The following is a 14,083-nucleotide window of genomic DNA, read 5'->3' on the forward strand; positions in this document are numbered from 1 at the left end:
GAAGTAGTCATTTACTTTCAATAGTCAAATAGGGAAGTTTAACCTTGATTAAACTGGACCAGAAATCATAAAGGTCAGTGACTAATATTACAGTAATACAGTCTGGTGATAAGGGAAGAGCTTAGCTTGAATAAGTAAACTTGATAAACACCATGTGTATGAGTATCTGTGTATCAAGTTAATTTATTTATTTATTTTGAGAGAGAGCAAGTAGGGGGAGGGGCAGAGAGAGAGAGAGAGAGAGAGAGAGAGAGAGAGAGAATCTCAAGCAGGCTCCATGCTGACAGCAGATGGCCCGAGGTGGGGCTCGAACCCACTAACCATAAGATCATGACCTGAGCTGAAAGTCGGACACTTAACTGACTGAGCCACCCAGGCGCCCTCAAGTTAATTTTTAATCTCCCTGCAAAGAGATTAAAACAACCATTAAGTATTCTAGGTTTCACATGGGTCTCAGAGAAATGAATCAAAACCTTTATGCCATTTTTTTTAGAACTGCTTCATAATCAGGAAATGTCTTTCAGCAAACAATAACACAGTATCAAGCTTTGATGTCAGAGTAGCTCAAAAGTTTTGGCATCAACTGCATTCAGGTAGTATCTGAAGAGGCATGTATGTGATTGCCTACAATTGTATATAGAAAAGAGCAGATAATGAGAAAATTTTTTAGGTGAAAGATAAGGGAAGGCATTACTTCCCTTACAGTCAACAAATCCAGAGGCCAGAGAAAATTGCATCATGGAATCTAAAATCCATATAGACAATGAGTTAAAAGTGACCAGCACCAAAAGTTGTTTAGGTATCAAGGAATCAGCAGATGGAAAAATTGCCTTTTAAACTCATTAGGAGGAGACTGAATATTTTTTCCAGAGGTCAGAAATAAGTGATAAGATGTATAGTTTGCAACTACAAAGTTGAAAACGCTCCAGTCCAGCAGATTTTCAGTAGTGGAAAGGAAGGAAATGAAAATAAAATTGGTGGCAGTCAGTGAGACAAACAATGCTTCCTTGAAGACAGGGATGATCTGGCCCTGTCTCAATATAAAGGAAATGACAGAATGGAAGAATAAATGAGTGGCTAAGGAGCCACAGGAATTTTTTAAACTAAATAAACAAAAACTCATAGACTCTAAAGCAAGGTTTCTCAACTTTGGCACTACTGACATTTTGGGCAGGATAATTCTTTGTCACGGGGGGGGGGGTGCGGGTGTGGGTCTGTCTTACATACTGTATGTTCAGCAAAATTCCTGACCTCTACTCACTAGTTATTAGTAGCATCCTTCTCCATTTGTGACGACAAAAAGGTCTCCAGACACAACCATATGTCCCCTAGGAGATAAAACTCTGCCCCCTGAGAACCACTGGTGTAAAGAAAAAGAACATACTTTTGAGGACAAGAATGTGATATCCTTCCTTATATATTTATCTAAAACATAAGGCTCTTTATTTAGAGCTTTAGATGAGGTCAAAAACAAAAGAAGGACATCAACTACCAAGACCATATTTGTAGGAAATCCAAACTTGTAATAATAGATAAGAAGTATATTTGGAAAACAGAAATTAAAAAAAAATACTTAGTTGGCTCAATTACCAGCTTTCCCAGTTATGTTTATAATCATTATATGAGCTCAAGATGTCCTTTATCTCCTGGTTTCCTACTTATTGTACATAGTTCTATGAAAAGAGCCAACATAGAAATTTTAACCATTAAGGATAGTGATCATAAGTATGAAATAGCTCGATTTCCAGGCATATACTGGTATAATCATGATGCTTTATTCATCACATTTTTTAAATTAAAAACTCTTTTACTCTTGGGAGGATGATGATTAAGACTGAAGGGCTAGAACTCAAATCACATTATGCACTTCCATGTTATTTGGCACAGAAGCCCATAGTTTAGGACTCTATTACTCGTCACATGTGAATGCAAAAATAGTTTGTCACAACACTTTCAGCAGCTTAATTAAAAAAGATAGCACTTGGCTGAATATGCCACACTTTTATAGCAGCCAATCTTTAGGCAAAGCAGACATGAGAAGCAGCAGGAGAAGGTAGGTGGTTCTTGGCACTCCCCCAGACAAGAAACAATGCATATCATGTACTTGTGTAATCATAGGAGAGGGCATTAGTTTTTCCAAAGCAGTTTTACTTCACACAAAATTTCACAAACAGAAAGGGAATAGGGAGAGGAGGAGAGATAGAAACTAAAAGATGAAGCAGACTGTTTGGCTTGCAGTGTAACCTGTTCAGAAGATACTCTCTTAACAGCCAACATACAAAAACAAGAGAATCATATGCAATATGCAATAGTTGTAAAGTACCGTAGGCCTTGTGTTGACCATGAAATTATTTAAGAGGCCAGACTGATAATTTGAAAAATCATATTCATGTATCCTTAAAATCCACAGGCATATCACTTTCATTCTCATGGCTCTTTTCAGCCATATAATTTTCATCCTCATGGCTCTCTTCTACCAAGTGGTCACATATCTGACACACTACTTCATGTCAGTGATTCAAAGAATTTTAACTACTGATTATCAGTGGCACTAAAAATGGCCTTTGAACTTGTTCCTCTAAATTTTACATAAGCATAGTGCAAATCTAGGCCAGGTCCAACCATCACCAGTCTAGAGAACCACTAGGTCTTCCAGTGAAATTAGAGCTAATCTGAAATTTAGGGTCTTAGGCAGTACAGAAAATAAGAGCTAAAAATAAGGATTTTATAGTCACACTAGTCTTGAATTCCAAATTCACTAATGTATATCATCAGGCAAGTTACTTATCCTTTTCTGAACTCTTCTCCTCACCTACAAAATAACTGATATGAGGACCAAATGCGTCACTATTGATAGAGGAGGATACCCACCATCAATCCTAGAGCATCTCTGTGCATTCTTGCTGGGTATGCCAAGACTAGAAGGCCCTGACCACACCTTAGCCAGGCCATTTCTGAGGGCTGTGTTTAAAGCAAGGGACCCTGATCATGAGGTAATAATATCAGCCCCTCCACAAAGAGCAGGCTTGCTTCTGCTTACCATAAAAAGTGGTAAATCCTCCAAGGTCAGTATTCCTCTCCTGTAGCGCAACTGACTCCCTGTGCAGGCATCCATACTAGTCTATCTTGTGGGAATAGGACCATAGTGAACCAGCATGTCATGCTGATATTGTGGCTACTGGTTTACAATGAATAATAAACCATCTTTTGTTGCTGACCCAGGAGTGTTGAGTCTTTTGCAATCATTCATGAAATAGCAACAGGTGTATAAGTAGGATAACATCCCAGACCTTTAATAGTTCTTGACAAACATATGCAAGGCATTTAGAACACCAACTGGCACATATGATATTATTCATTATTGAGAAATACCTCTGGGAAAGTTTGAGTACTATATTTGGTCAGTGAACCAAGGGAACCACCTAAGAATTAGGATGACCTAAAGCAGAGCCCACATTATCCGGGGCCCCACACACGGTTAAAACAATGTTGATGTGACCTTTACTGAACTGGGCTAACTCAGACCCCAGAAGTAGGAAAGTAAAATTAACTGGCATTTTCACCCATTAGCATTCACTCTTAATCTGTAATCTTTCATGATTGCTGACTTTTCATCTAACTAAAACCCACATGTCATGTATTTATGTTAGGGAAGATTCATTACAGCTGTCAATAACCTTTGACTACCTGTGCATCAGAGCTGAATGGAACCTTGAAGATGGTTTATTTCAACTCCCTTATTTTAAAGAATAAACTGACACCCAGAGAGAAGATAGATCAATGACTTGTCCAGAGTTAGATTTCAAAAAGTTGTCAGCTTACTTTCTATATAACCTGCTTAAACTGCCAGAAATTAACTCTTGGGGAAAAAAAGACTTAAGAGGATCAGTTAGATATCTTATTTAGCTTATTTCAATTCTGTATAGCATATGAAATACTCTTAGATTCTGTAAAAGGTGGAGTCTTGAAAATACAAAGTGGTGGTACTAAGATCAAAATGCAATTTCCACTAGTTTATGGCAACATGATTGATGATGGGTGTGAATGATAAATGCTTTTGTTATTTTTTAATTTTTATTTAAGTAATCTTTACACCCAACATAGGGCTCAAACTCACAACCCTGAGATCAAGAGTCACATGCTCCTCAGACTGAGCCAGCCAGACACCCCTGTGGTGGAAAATGCTTTTAAATAAATCTCTGTCACATTCAGTAAGTGATTTTACATCCAATGGCCATCTTTCTGCATGTTATTTCTGTGCCCAGGCGATAGGATATACCACGAATAATATTCACAGAAACCACTAATAACACCAAGAAATAAGATTATCTTCAGAGTTAGAAACATGCACGTGTTAACAGATTATTTAAAGGGACAGGATTAAAAGCAGGGATATGTAATATAACATATCTTGATCTACAATCCCCTACAGAGCTTGTAGGAAGAGTATATTAAACTGGGCCCAGAGCCCTGCACAATTCCTACTTTAAAGTATAACTAATGCTACAATTCCATTATATAGAGACATGGCCACTTAAAATTTAGTATTTGGTCTCAAAGCTACTCAACTTATATAAAAATGGAAGATTTGGATCTCACAGAAATTCACAACACCATCTGGATTAAGTAAATATAAGCTACACAGAAGAAGCCTCAGATTTCAGAGATAAGAGAACATGGATTAGTCCTGCTTTAGTAAAACAAATACATGAAAAACCAAACTGCCAGCATGGAGAAAATCCAGGCCATTTTTTTTCTTTGTACTGTGAAATTATTCTTTCCTTTAATAGCTTGTTTAAAGACCATTAGCTATTCAACCAAAGGGGAGGAAAAATGTAAGCTAATGCACTGCCAGTGAAAAACAAGCTGTGAGGTAAGCCTAAGAAAAGATTATTTCTACTCTCAAATGTTTTATGTACACACTGACTCTTCTGGAAAGCATTGATTTTGTAATGTGAGGTACTAGACTGCAGACCATATTAGAGGAAATGTTTCTGCCAAATTTATTTTAACCCATCTTAACTTTCTATAGGTAACATGAATGAAAATAAATCGATGTTATGACACACAAACCTCAGAAAAATGCAGTCTTGGCCATACAATCTGTAACCATGTGAAGCACTGTGGAACAATAATATCAAAAAATCACTGGGAAGAATGTAGAAAGGGAGGAGCCTGAAGTTAGAGGAAGTAATCAACATATTGAACCTGTAGGCTAGGTTCTCAAGAACACAGCCCTCTACAGTTGAGGACTGCACTCATTCAGAAGCAAATGTATTCAGGTTTAGGACAATATATTACATAGCTATACACCTTATATTCTTTTTTTCAGAATCAATGACAAACAGAAAATACCTACTCCAAGTAAGATATTACACTAAGTCCTGTGCCTTGCTGAATTTCCTATCATGTATGAGAATAAAATCCACAAAGTAGAGATATAAGGAATAAAGTAAATCTAGTTTAAATGCAGTACCTGGCCCATATAGCACCTTTGTGTGAACTATAAAAAGTTCCCCCAGAAGATACAGTCTTGTGATTGAGCACATGATTTGGTAAGTGATATGACCTCTGTGGTCTCACATCCTTGAGCAGAGCCCAACCATACTTAGTGACCCAGGTCTCTATTATACATACAACTTCAAAATGTAAGAGTACAGTCTAGAGTACAAGGTCTTGCTTCCTACATATAGAATCTTCCTAAACAGCTTCAGCTAGCATAATATGCTATTAAGCATTTAGAGTTTTATCAGTGATGGATTTCAAAGCACATAAAACAATACCTCCACAGCTTTCTCTCCCCTCAGCAAAACAAAAGGAGCAAACGCCACAACAATTATGGAGCCCCAACAATTATCATTTATCTCCTGTTTGGAGGAAAATTACCACCTGATTGGGTCAATAAATAGCCTAGAAGTTGCAGAGTGGAAATGGATTAGAGTTTAAATCTACTTGAATCCACAAAGTTCATGAAATGATATTCCTAATGCCTCCCAGTACAATAACAGCACTAAATTGCTGTCTGGGAAGTAGTGGTTACACAATTTCTTTAGTAAATCTGTGTGGCGTCTAGGATTTTTGCCCAAGTTGGTTTCCCATACTTACCCACTCCACCCATCCCCAACTCCATCACCTCATTAGTGTAGCCTGGTTTTCAATTTTAACCTCACAAATATAAATAACAAAACTTAATAGTTCAGAGTTCTTTGTAAACGTTTGTTCACCCAATTACCCATATTCAGCAACCTAAAGTATAATACAGCAGCTAAAAACCAAAGACACCTCAATTACCAAACTGGCGTTTGTGTTGAAATAAAAACTACATCTAGTAACATATTAGCTGTGTGCATGTATCAAAGAGTTATATGAACACTATCTGCAGGACTCAATAACTCATTTCCTTCTCCCAACTATCTACAACGTTTCCCTGGGTAGAAAATACTTACACATAAACCCCACTCCACTTCACGAATTGCAAAATGAAGAATGAGTGATTACCCCCAACCAGCGAGTGGAGCCAAAAGTCTTCATTTGGTTTCTTTTCTATGGCATATAGTAGCTGTTCTAAGGAGTCTCTCCACACTTGCATAGACAACCTTTCCAGATACTTCTACAGAACTAAAGACAGAAATGAACTTAATTGGAGCTGATACTTTATGATAGCACTTTATGTGGAGTAACTTTAAATGAAATTTTACCATTAACTTTAAGTTGTATTTGTTTAAGGAGCTCAGTTACATGTACATTAATTAGGCACACATTAGATCAAAACTATTTTTTGAGGCAATTAGGAATATTTGATTATGAATTAAATATTAGATGATACCAAGCAATATGTTAATTTTTAAAGATGCAGCAGTGGCATGTGGTTATGTTTAAAAAAAGTAATTTTTAGAGAAGCACACTGAAGTATGTAGGAGTAAAATGACATATCAAGGATTTGCATTAAAGTACTTTAGCAAGGAAAAAATAAAGGATGGATAAAGCAAATGTTGAAAATCTAGGTAACTGCTAGATTGGGGGTAATAGATATATGGTGATTCACTATACCATCCTATCTACTTTTTAGTATGTTTGGAATTTTTTTTATGTTTTATTAAAAAGGTTATATTAACTACCCCATATTACAAATAAAGTAAAAACTTTATTTTATCTCTTTTACTTTTAGCTAGGTGAGAGACCAATAAATTAAGGATAGACAAAAATTCCTCATAATTTTGACCAAATCTTTACAAAAGCATGTGGATATCTATCTCAGAATGACAGATTTTTTTAAAGGACTGTACCCAACACATTGTCTCCCTTGGTTGAGCACCAGAATTACCAGGGTATTGAATCAATAGCCTTTGGGAAATAATACATCCCTAATGAAGTGTTGGATTCCTACATAGACCTGCCTGAATAGCCACCTAGAAACTTCTCACATGAAGTAGGCACTGCTATACAGAGCCTTAACAGAAGGAGAGACTGGTAGACAATTTGCTGGTCTGTATTTGGTAGCATACTCTCTTGAAAGCAATACAGAAAAACCTTCATTAAACAAAAGCCTATGTAAGTGGTGATTAGTAAGAATTTTGTTTGTCATATTGTTTCATGAGAAAGGCATGAATACTCTTTCCCTAGACCTCCTCACATAAAGCAGACAAGTATCAGAATTCACTTGAGTGTCTGCTCAAGCTATAGCCAGAATAAATCATTCAGACTGAAACAGATTCAATCTGATGAGATAAATAAATTTTAAATTAATATGAGCTCATTTCTTTCTGTTACTTACATTCATAGCAAATAGCTATGCAAAAATATATCTTGACCATTCTTTACGTGCATCAATTTTGAGCTGTCTTCCTATAAGAAGACAATGAGTGTCAATGAGTGTCTCCTACAAGATACCCACTTAGATATGAAGTATATAATTATTATTTCAAGTCACCTGGCCATGATCTTACTCTCTTCAGTCCTGAGACAAAATAGTATATCAAACACCCCAAATCTGACAGAAGGAACTGGTCTCTTTTGCATGGCAGACTGAATATAGGAATAGGGGAAACCTGGGTCTTCAGAAATAATCCATATGGTGCTAGTGATAACCAGTAACATTTAACCAAACGTGCTAATGGATATAAATTAGCATATATTGTGTGTGTACAATTTTCAGTGCATACCATTATTTAAAGTGTTCTATGGGGCCAAACTGGCAAAGAATATGATTTCACTTCAATGACATGCTGCTATTGCCAGAGTTCTTGGTTCTTGTAGTGAACTCCAGGTGGATTATAATTATAATTGTTCGAAAAAGGAACAAGAAGAGAGATGAATAATTTTTCACTTTCAGAGACCCTGAAGCATAATAACTCTGTGCTATAAGTACCTTTACAATAGAAGTGATAGATTTTAAACTCATCTCTAGGTCAGTCCCCTTAACGTATCAGTTGACTCAGTTTTCTTATTTGTACAACAGCAGTAAGCTGCCTGGCAAGGCAGAATGCCAAAGGTATCTAATAAACGTTTTTTAACACAAATTTTAAATGTGTCAAATTGACGAACTGAAAAAAAAATGGTAGTCTGGTACTTAAAAAATACTATAGTGAAAAAAATGTTAAACTTACATCTTCTATTCATTAAACAGAAAGAATTATTAGTAGAAGGACAGAATATACAATTCTCCAAGTGGACAAATGGAATTGGGGAGAGAAGAGGAATCAATCAACATATAACCATACAATGGTACTTTATACAATAATGTTAGAGCTATCAAATTACAAAAAAGGCATTAGCCATTCAACCACAATCACATTTGATTCAGGTAATATATGGGGTTAATAGTAATGCTGTATATTTATACAGCAATATGGAATTTTCTAAATGCTATCTCATTCATTACTATGTTTTATCTAAAGCACATTGTAAAGCCAATCAGGAAAACATTATCTCCAACTGGCATATGTTAATGAAGTGGCTTAAACTTCTGCTGTTAAACTGCTCATCAGAGATCACAAGCAAATAAAATATAGAATGAACACTGGAACCCAGTGTCCTCCATTCAGTATTCTTTTGCCAATAATCTGAAGTCTCCTACTAATAACAATGTTTCTTGGGTCATGAGTTTTAATACCTTTATTTGGCATTGAAGTTCAGGCTGGGTCATCACAAGAATCCAACCAAGGGGATAAGGAGTTCTCCCAGACAAGAAGTTTCTTGAATTTCAAAACAAAGGACACAGAGGAATGTACAGATAGGTTCATTTGATGGAGAATTTTTTAAAAGCCTATTTTCAACAATTTTACATTTTCAAAATGTCTAGCCTATGGGGAAAGAATTCCCAGCTAATAATCATTTACTGAGTAGCTTTGCAACCAAGCACTGGCTTACAAGTTTTAAAGAATAGGCATAAAGTGGGACCACTGCCCAGAAGCACTTTAAAATCTCTGTCGATACAAGATCAGCATGTAACATTCAGACTCACGATAGTTATGAGTTGAGAATAAGGAAGAACCTTTGGTAAGCTGAAGTAATCAGTGAAACTTTAATGAAATAATGATGGAATTTTGAGACACAAGCTGGACTGTAACAAGCAGGTGAGCTTTATAAAGGAGAAACAAGGTGGCTATTCCAAATTTGGTGAAGATGTTCAGGGTGGGTGGCAAGAAAGTGAGGCAATGGAGTGGCAGGAGGAATCTGAGGTGCAGAGAAATATGCCTAGTAAATAGATGAAATAGTAAATGGAAGAGTAAATGAGCTGCAACTGGAATCCAGGTCTCTAAACATCAAACTCTTTGTGCCACTCAGTCCTCCCAACTGGTCTTCTTGCCTCCATACTGGCACCCCTCTCCAAGAAATTCTCCACTGTATTAAGTTTCTTTAAATTTTTTTTAAATGTTTATTTATTTTTGAGAGAGAGACACACACAGAGGATGAGCAGGGGAGGGGCAAAGAGAGACCAAATCCAAATCGGACTCCAGGCTCTGAGCTGTCAGCACAAAGCCCAACATGGGGCTTGAACCCAGGAGCCCTGAGATCATGACGTGAGCCAAAGTTGGATGCTTAACTGACTGAGCCAACCAGGCACCCCTTAAGTTTCTTTTTAAAACACAATTCTTATTAGGCCAGTCTCCTGCTTAAATCTCTTAAATGGCCTGCTATGGCTTGCAGAAAGAAGCTGAAACTCTAAGACAACATACAAATATCCATCATGATCTGGACTCTCTCTTTTCTACCAGGTCTACCATATGTACCCTTTGTTTCAGCCATTAACATCTACCCACAGTTCCTTTATTAGGCATATTAACATATCTCTCTACTTTGTATATGTTATTTTCAACCTAAAAATGCCTTTCCCTCCCCTTCTTCAATTAATGCCTTATTCTTCAAGCCTTGGTGCAAATGTCACCTACTCTAGTAAGTCTTTCCTTGTAACAATCATCCAATTAGATTGAGATGCCTCTCCACATTTTTATATAACCCTCCTATGCATATTCCTAGGATTCCTTACACACAGCTCTTTAATCATTAACTTCCCTGTCTCTCTCACTAGACTGTGAGCATTTCTGTATCACCAACCATCAGAATAATGCCTAGGATGGAATAGGTGCTCAGTAAATGTTGCATAAATGAACTTGTGCTCAACTTTATCAATTAAAATCAAACCATGATTTATCTAATTAAAAAACAACCAAATATTCAGGAAGTTATATAATAGCCAGAAAATTAACTTCTGTTATATCAAGTCCCTAATTTGACTCCACTGCCGAAAGAACCAAAGGCTTCAGGAATAATACAGAAACACAAAGTCTGGGGCGCCTGGGTGGCTCAGTAAATTGAACATCAGACTCTTAACTTCAGCTCAGGGTCATGGGATTGAGCCCTATGTCAGGTTCTATACTGAGTGTGGAGGCTGCTTAAGACTCTCTTTCCCTCTGTCCCTCTAAAAAAACAAAAAACAAAAAAAACACATTCACACAAAGTCAAAATGCAAAAACATCTAAGAATGTTAAGCCACTCTACACCGTGGAATGTGTGTGAGGGATGTTAGTTCTACTTTAACAATAGCCTCTTTTAATGGTCAAGTCATTGCCTTACATATGTGGGATTCAAGATGCAGCTCCTTCATAATACTTCTGGAGCTCTAGTAGATTTGACAAAATACATTCCATGATTGACACCAAATTACTAATTAATCTAAGATTCATGCTGCTTGATGACATGATACAATCTGGGCCTAACCAAACAGTTACATAAAATACAAAGCTCTAGTACTAATAGTACTAATGCATTATTCAAAATGTGAGAAATTCAAGAGAAGATTGCCTCCAGTAAAAAGAATCAAGATAATAGGGTCACTGAGAGGATTAAAGATAGAAAAAAACTGAAGTTCTGTTACATTTTTTATTAATCTTTTTAAATTTTTTTTATGTTTATTCATTTTTGAGAGAAAGAGAGTGAGTGGGGGAGGGGCAGAGAGAGAGAGAGAGAGAGAGAGAGAGAGGGAGACACAGAATCTGAAGCAGGCTCCAGGCACTGAGCTGTCAGCACAGAGCCTGGGGTGGGGGTGCAGTGGCTCCAACTCAAGAACTGTGAGATCATGACCTGAGCTGAAGTCAGAGGCCCAACCCACTAACCCAACCAGGTGCCCCACATTCTTATTTAATCTTAAACAAAGGTCATTAAAGTCCTGAAATGTCACTTTGAAAAAACTGTAATACCCAGCAAAAGTATGAGATATAAATTAAAGTAGCTCCTCTCTATAGAAAACATACCTTCCTTCTCCAGTTTTCCGGAACAATAAGGAACTCAATGAAAACAAGTGAATCACAAGCCTTATACTTCAATGAATCCAATATACTATAACTATTGTTACTTTTTCTATATAATGAAAACTTTCATCGTAGCTAATACTATATAGACATGTTTTTAACTTCTTTTTACTCCCAGATGAATTATCTTCAATATCAATCATTTGTGTGATCAGCACTATTCCCCTTCTCCTTCCATCACTGACCTCCTCCTCTCCCTAGTAACTTGGATTGGAATCAACTGGCATTTCCTTTACCCTCTCTCTTTGGTAACCCAATAGTGCTTATTCTTCTATAGGTAACAGGTACCTTTGAGAAACTGATGAAAACTATGAGGCCCAGAAAAATGAATGTACCTACATGTATTCAAATTTTTCATAGAATTTCAGGAGTTTAAGAACCCCTATCCACCACAATCATCTACATGAAGAATTTCTATTACATATAGCTCTCTTTCATAATACCACACCACAACTACTTTACCCACATACAATTAAGAACTACTACAAGGGTGCCTGGGTGGCTCAGTCGGTTGAGCATCAGACTTCAGCTCAGGTCATATCTTCTAGTTGATGAGTTCAAGCCCCGTGTCTGGCTCTGTGCTGACAGCTCAGAGCCTGCTTCAGATTCTGTGTCTCCCTCTCTCTCTCTGCCCCTCCCCTGCTCATGCTCTGTCTCTCTCTGTCTCAAAAATAAATATAACCATTAAAAAAAATTAAAAAAAAGAACTACTACAGTGATTAATAACACAATACTCAAAATAGTAAAATTTAGTCTAGGTAAAGCTTTTAGCTTACTAGCAATATTTTAAGAAGCCCAGAAGAACTCCATCCTAAAAGGCCTTAGAAGAAAGTGTTGAGCACTTCAATAAGACAGCTCAAAATAAGGAGTAAAGCACTTATTTTTAAAAAAAGTATACCAAGTCTTGTTTGATCAACTTGCTTGCTTTAAAATGTGCTGAAATGTCCTTCTAAATTTGTTTTTATTAACTCTGACACATCTGCTTGTAAAATCATGTAAGGCTCAAAAGTTATGTTTGAGCAAAAGAGCAAGTTCTGATTGATATTAACAAACTCTTGCATTCAAATACTTGTTCTACTATGTCAAGCTATGTTCAACACCGAACAGTGTTAGCTAAGAACTGAAAGTGATACCATCTCATAACGATCTAGTTACCTTGTCAAAGCAAGTAAAACATAAAATATGAAACAGGACAAATGACCAAAGGGAAGGGAAGAATATAATCACGGTGTTATAACTAACAGAGATAAGTGCTTTCCTGAAAGCATATTTCCTGCAAGTAGAAAGTTCTTGTTGGATGTACCAAACTACTCGTGGACACTGAGTTCACTTTTATTTTTGCTTAAACTTTTAATCACTGTTTAAATCACAGTTTTGTACTGGGTCCAGGGGAAAAAAAGGAAACATCATCACTCTTTAACAACAAACTGATAAATATCAAAATCATATCAGAATTTTTTAAGTGTATTACACTTTGGTGATACACTCACAAAACTTTTCTAAGTTTCATGATGGTAGGGGGCACCTATTAAACCCATTAACCTTCAGCCAGCATAGACAATTCACAAAGGGCAATTTCTACTTTTGTAAATACTTGGTTAACAGGACATACCAAGTAAGCAAGTTCTCAATTTGCCTCAAGTTAGGGTAGAAGTGAGGAAACTTTAAACTGGTTATTTTATTCTACCCCATCAGGTCCCTTCCCATATAATGGAAAGCTGCAGTATTTCCCGAAATAACACCCTGACCATTGTTTTCCAATATGGACAATACAGAATTGAAAGGAAAATAGGAGGCAAGAGAGAAGTACAACAGGTACATACATACCAAATGATCTGATGCCATAAAAAAAGGGTTTAGTAATGTCACTGTCTCCTCCCCTATTAAAAACAAGTTAAAACTGAAAACTAGATGTGCAACATGTGCTTGTACTTCAAATCTGGACTAAGAACCTTCAAACAGAAGGAATACTTGATGAATTTGTACAGGAAAATCATTTCCCCTCATGCCACCCAAATTAGAAAGTTTATTGATAAATGTCTGCATAATATTTGCCACAGTTGGGAAAAATTGACATTAGCCAATATATTTTGTTAACGTTACCAGTTTTTAAGTTTCCCTACTATATCATTTTCATATATATATATATATATATATATATATATATATATATATATAAAGAGGAACCTTTTTAACTGAGTTGAGGAAACTCCAGTATTTCCCAACCTAATACCAGCCCCCATAGATTACATTCCTCTGCACATTAAGTCAGT

General features: G+C 36.5%; 1 protein-coding gene across 1 annotated transcript in view; it reads right to left on the reverse strand.

The window, feature by feature from the left end:
* DIAPH2 (diaphanous related formin 2) overlaps positions 1-14,083 on the reverse strand; it is a 1,007,297-nt gene that overhangs the window by 991,946 nt on the left and 1,268 nt on the right. The window lies entirely within an intron of this gene.

The sequence above is a fragment of the Panthera onca genome, chromosome X (genome assembly GCF_046562875.1).
Source record: "Panthera onca isolate mPanOnc1 chromosome X, mPanOnc1 haplotype 2, whole genome shotgun sequence".
NCBI lineage: Eukaryota > Metazoa > Chordata > Mammalia > Carnivora > Felidae > Panthera > Panthera onca.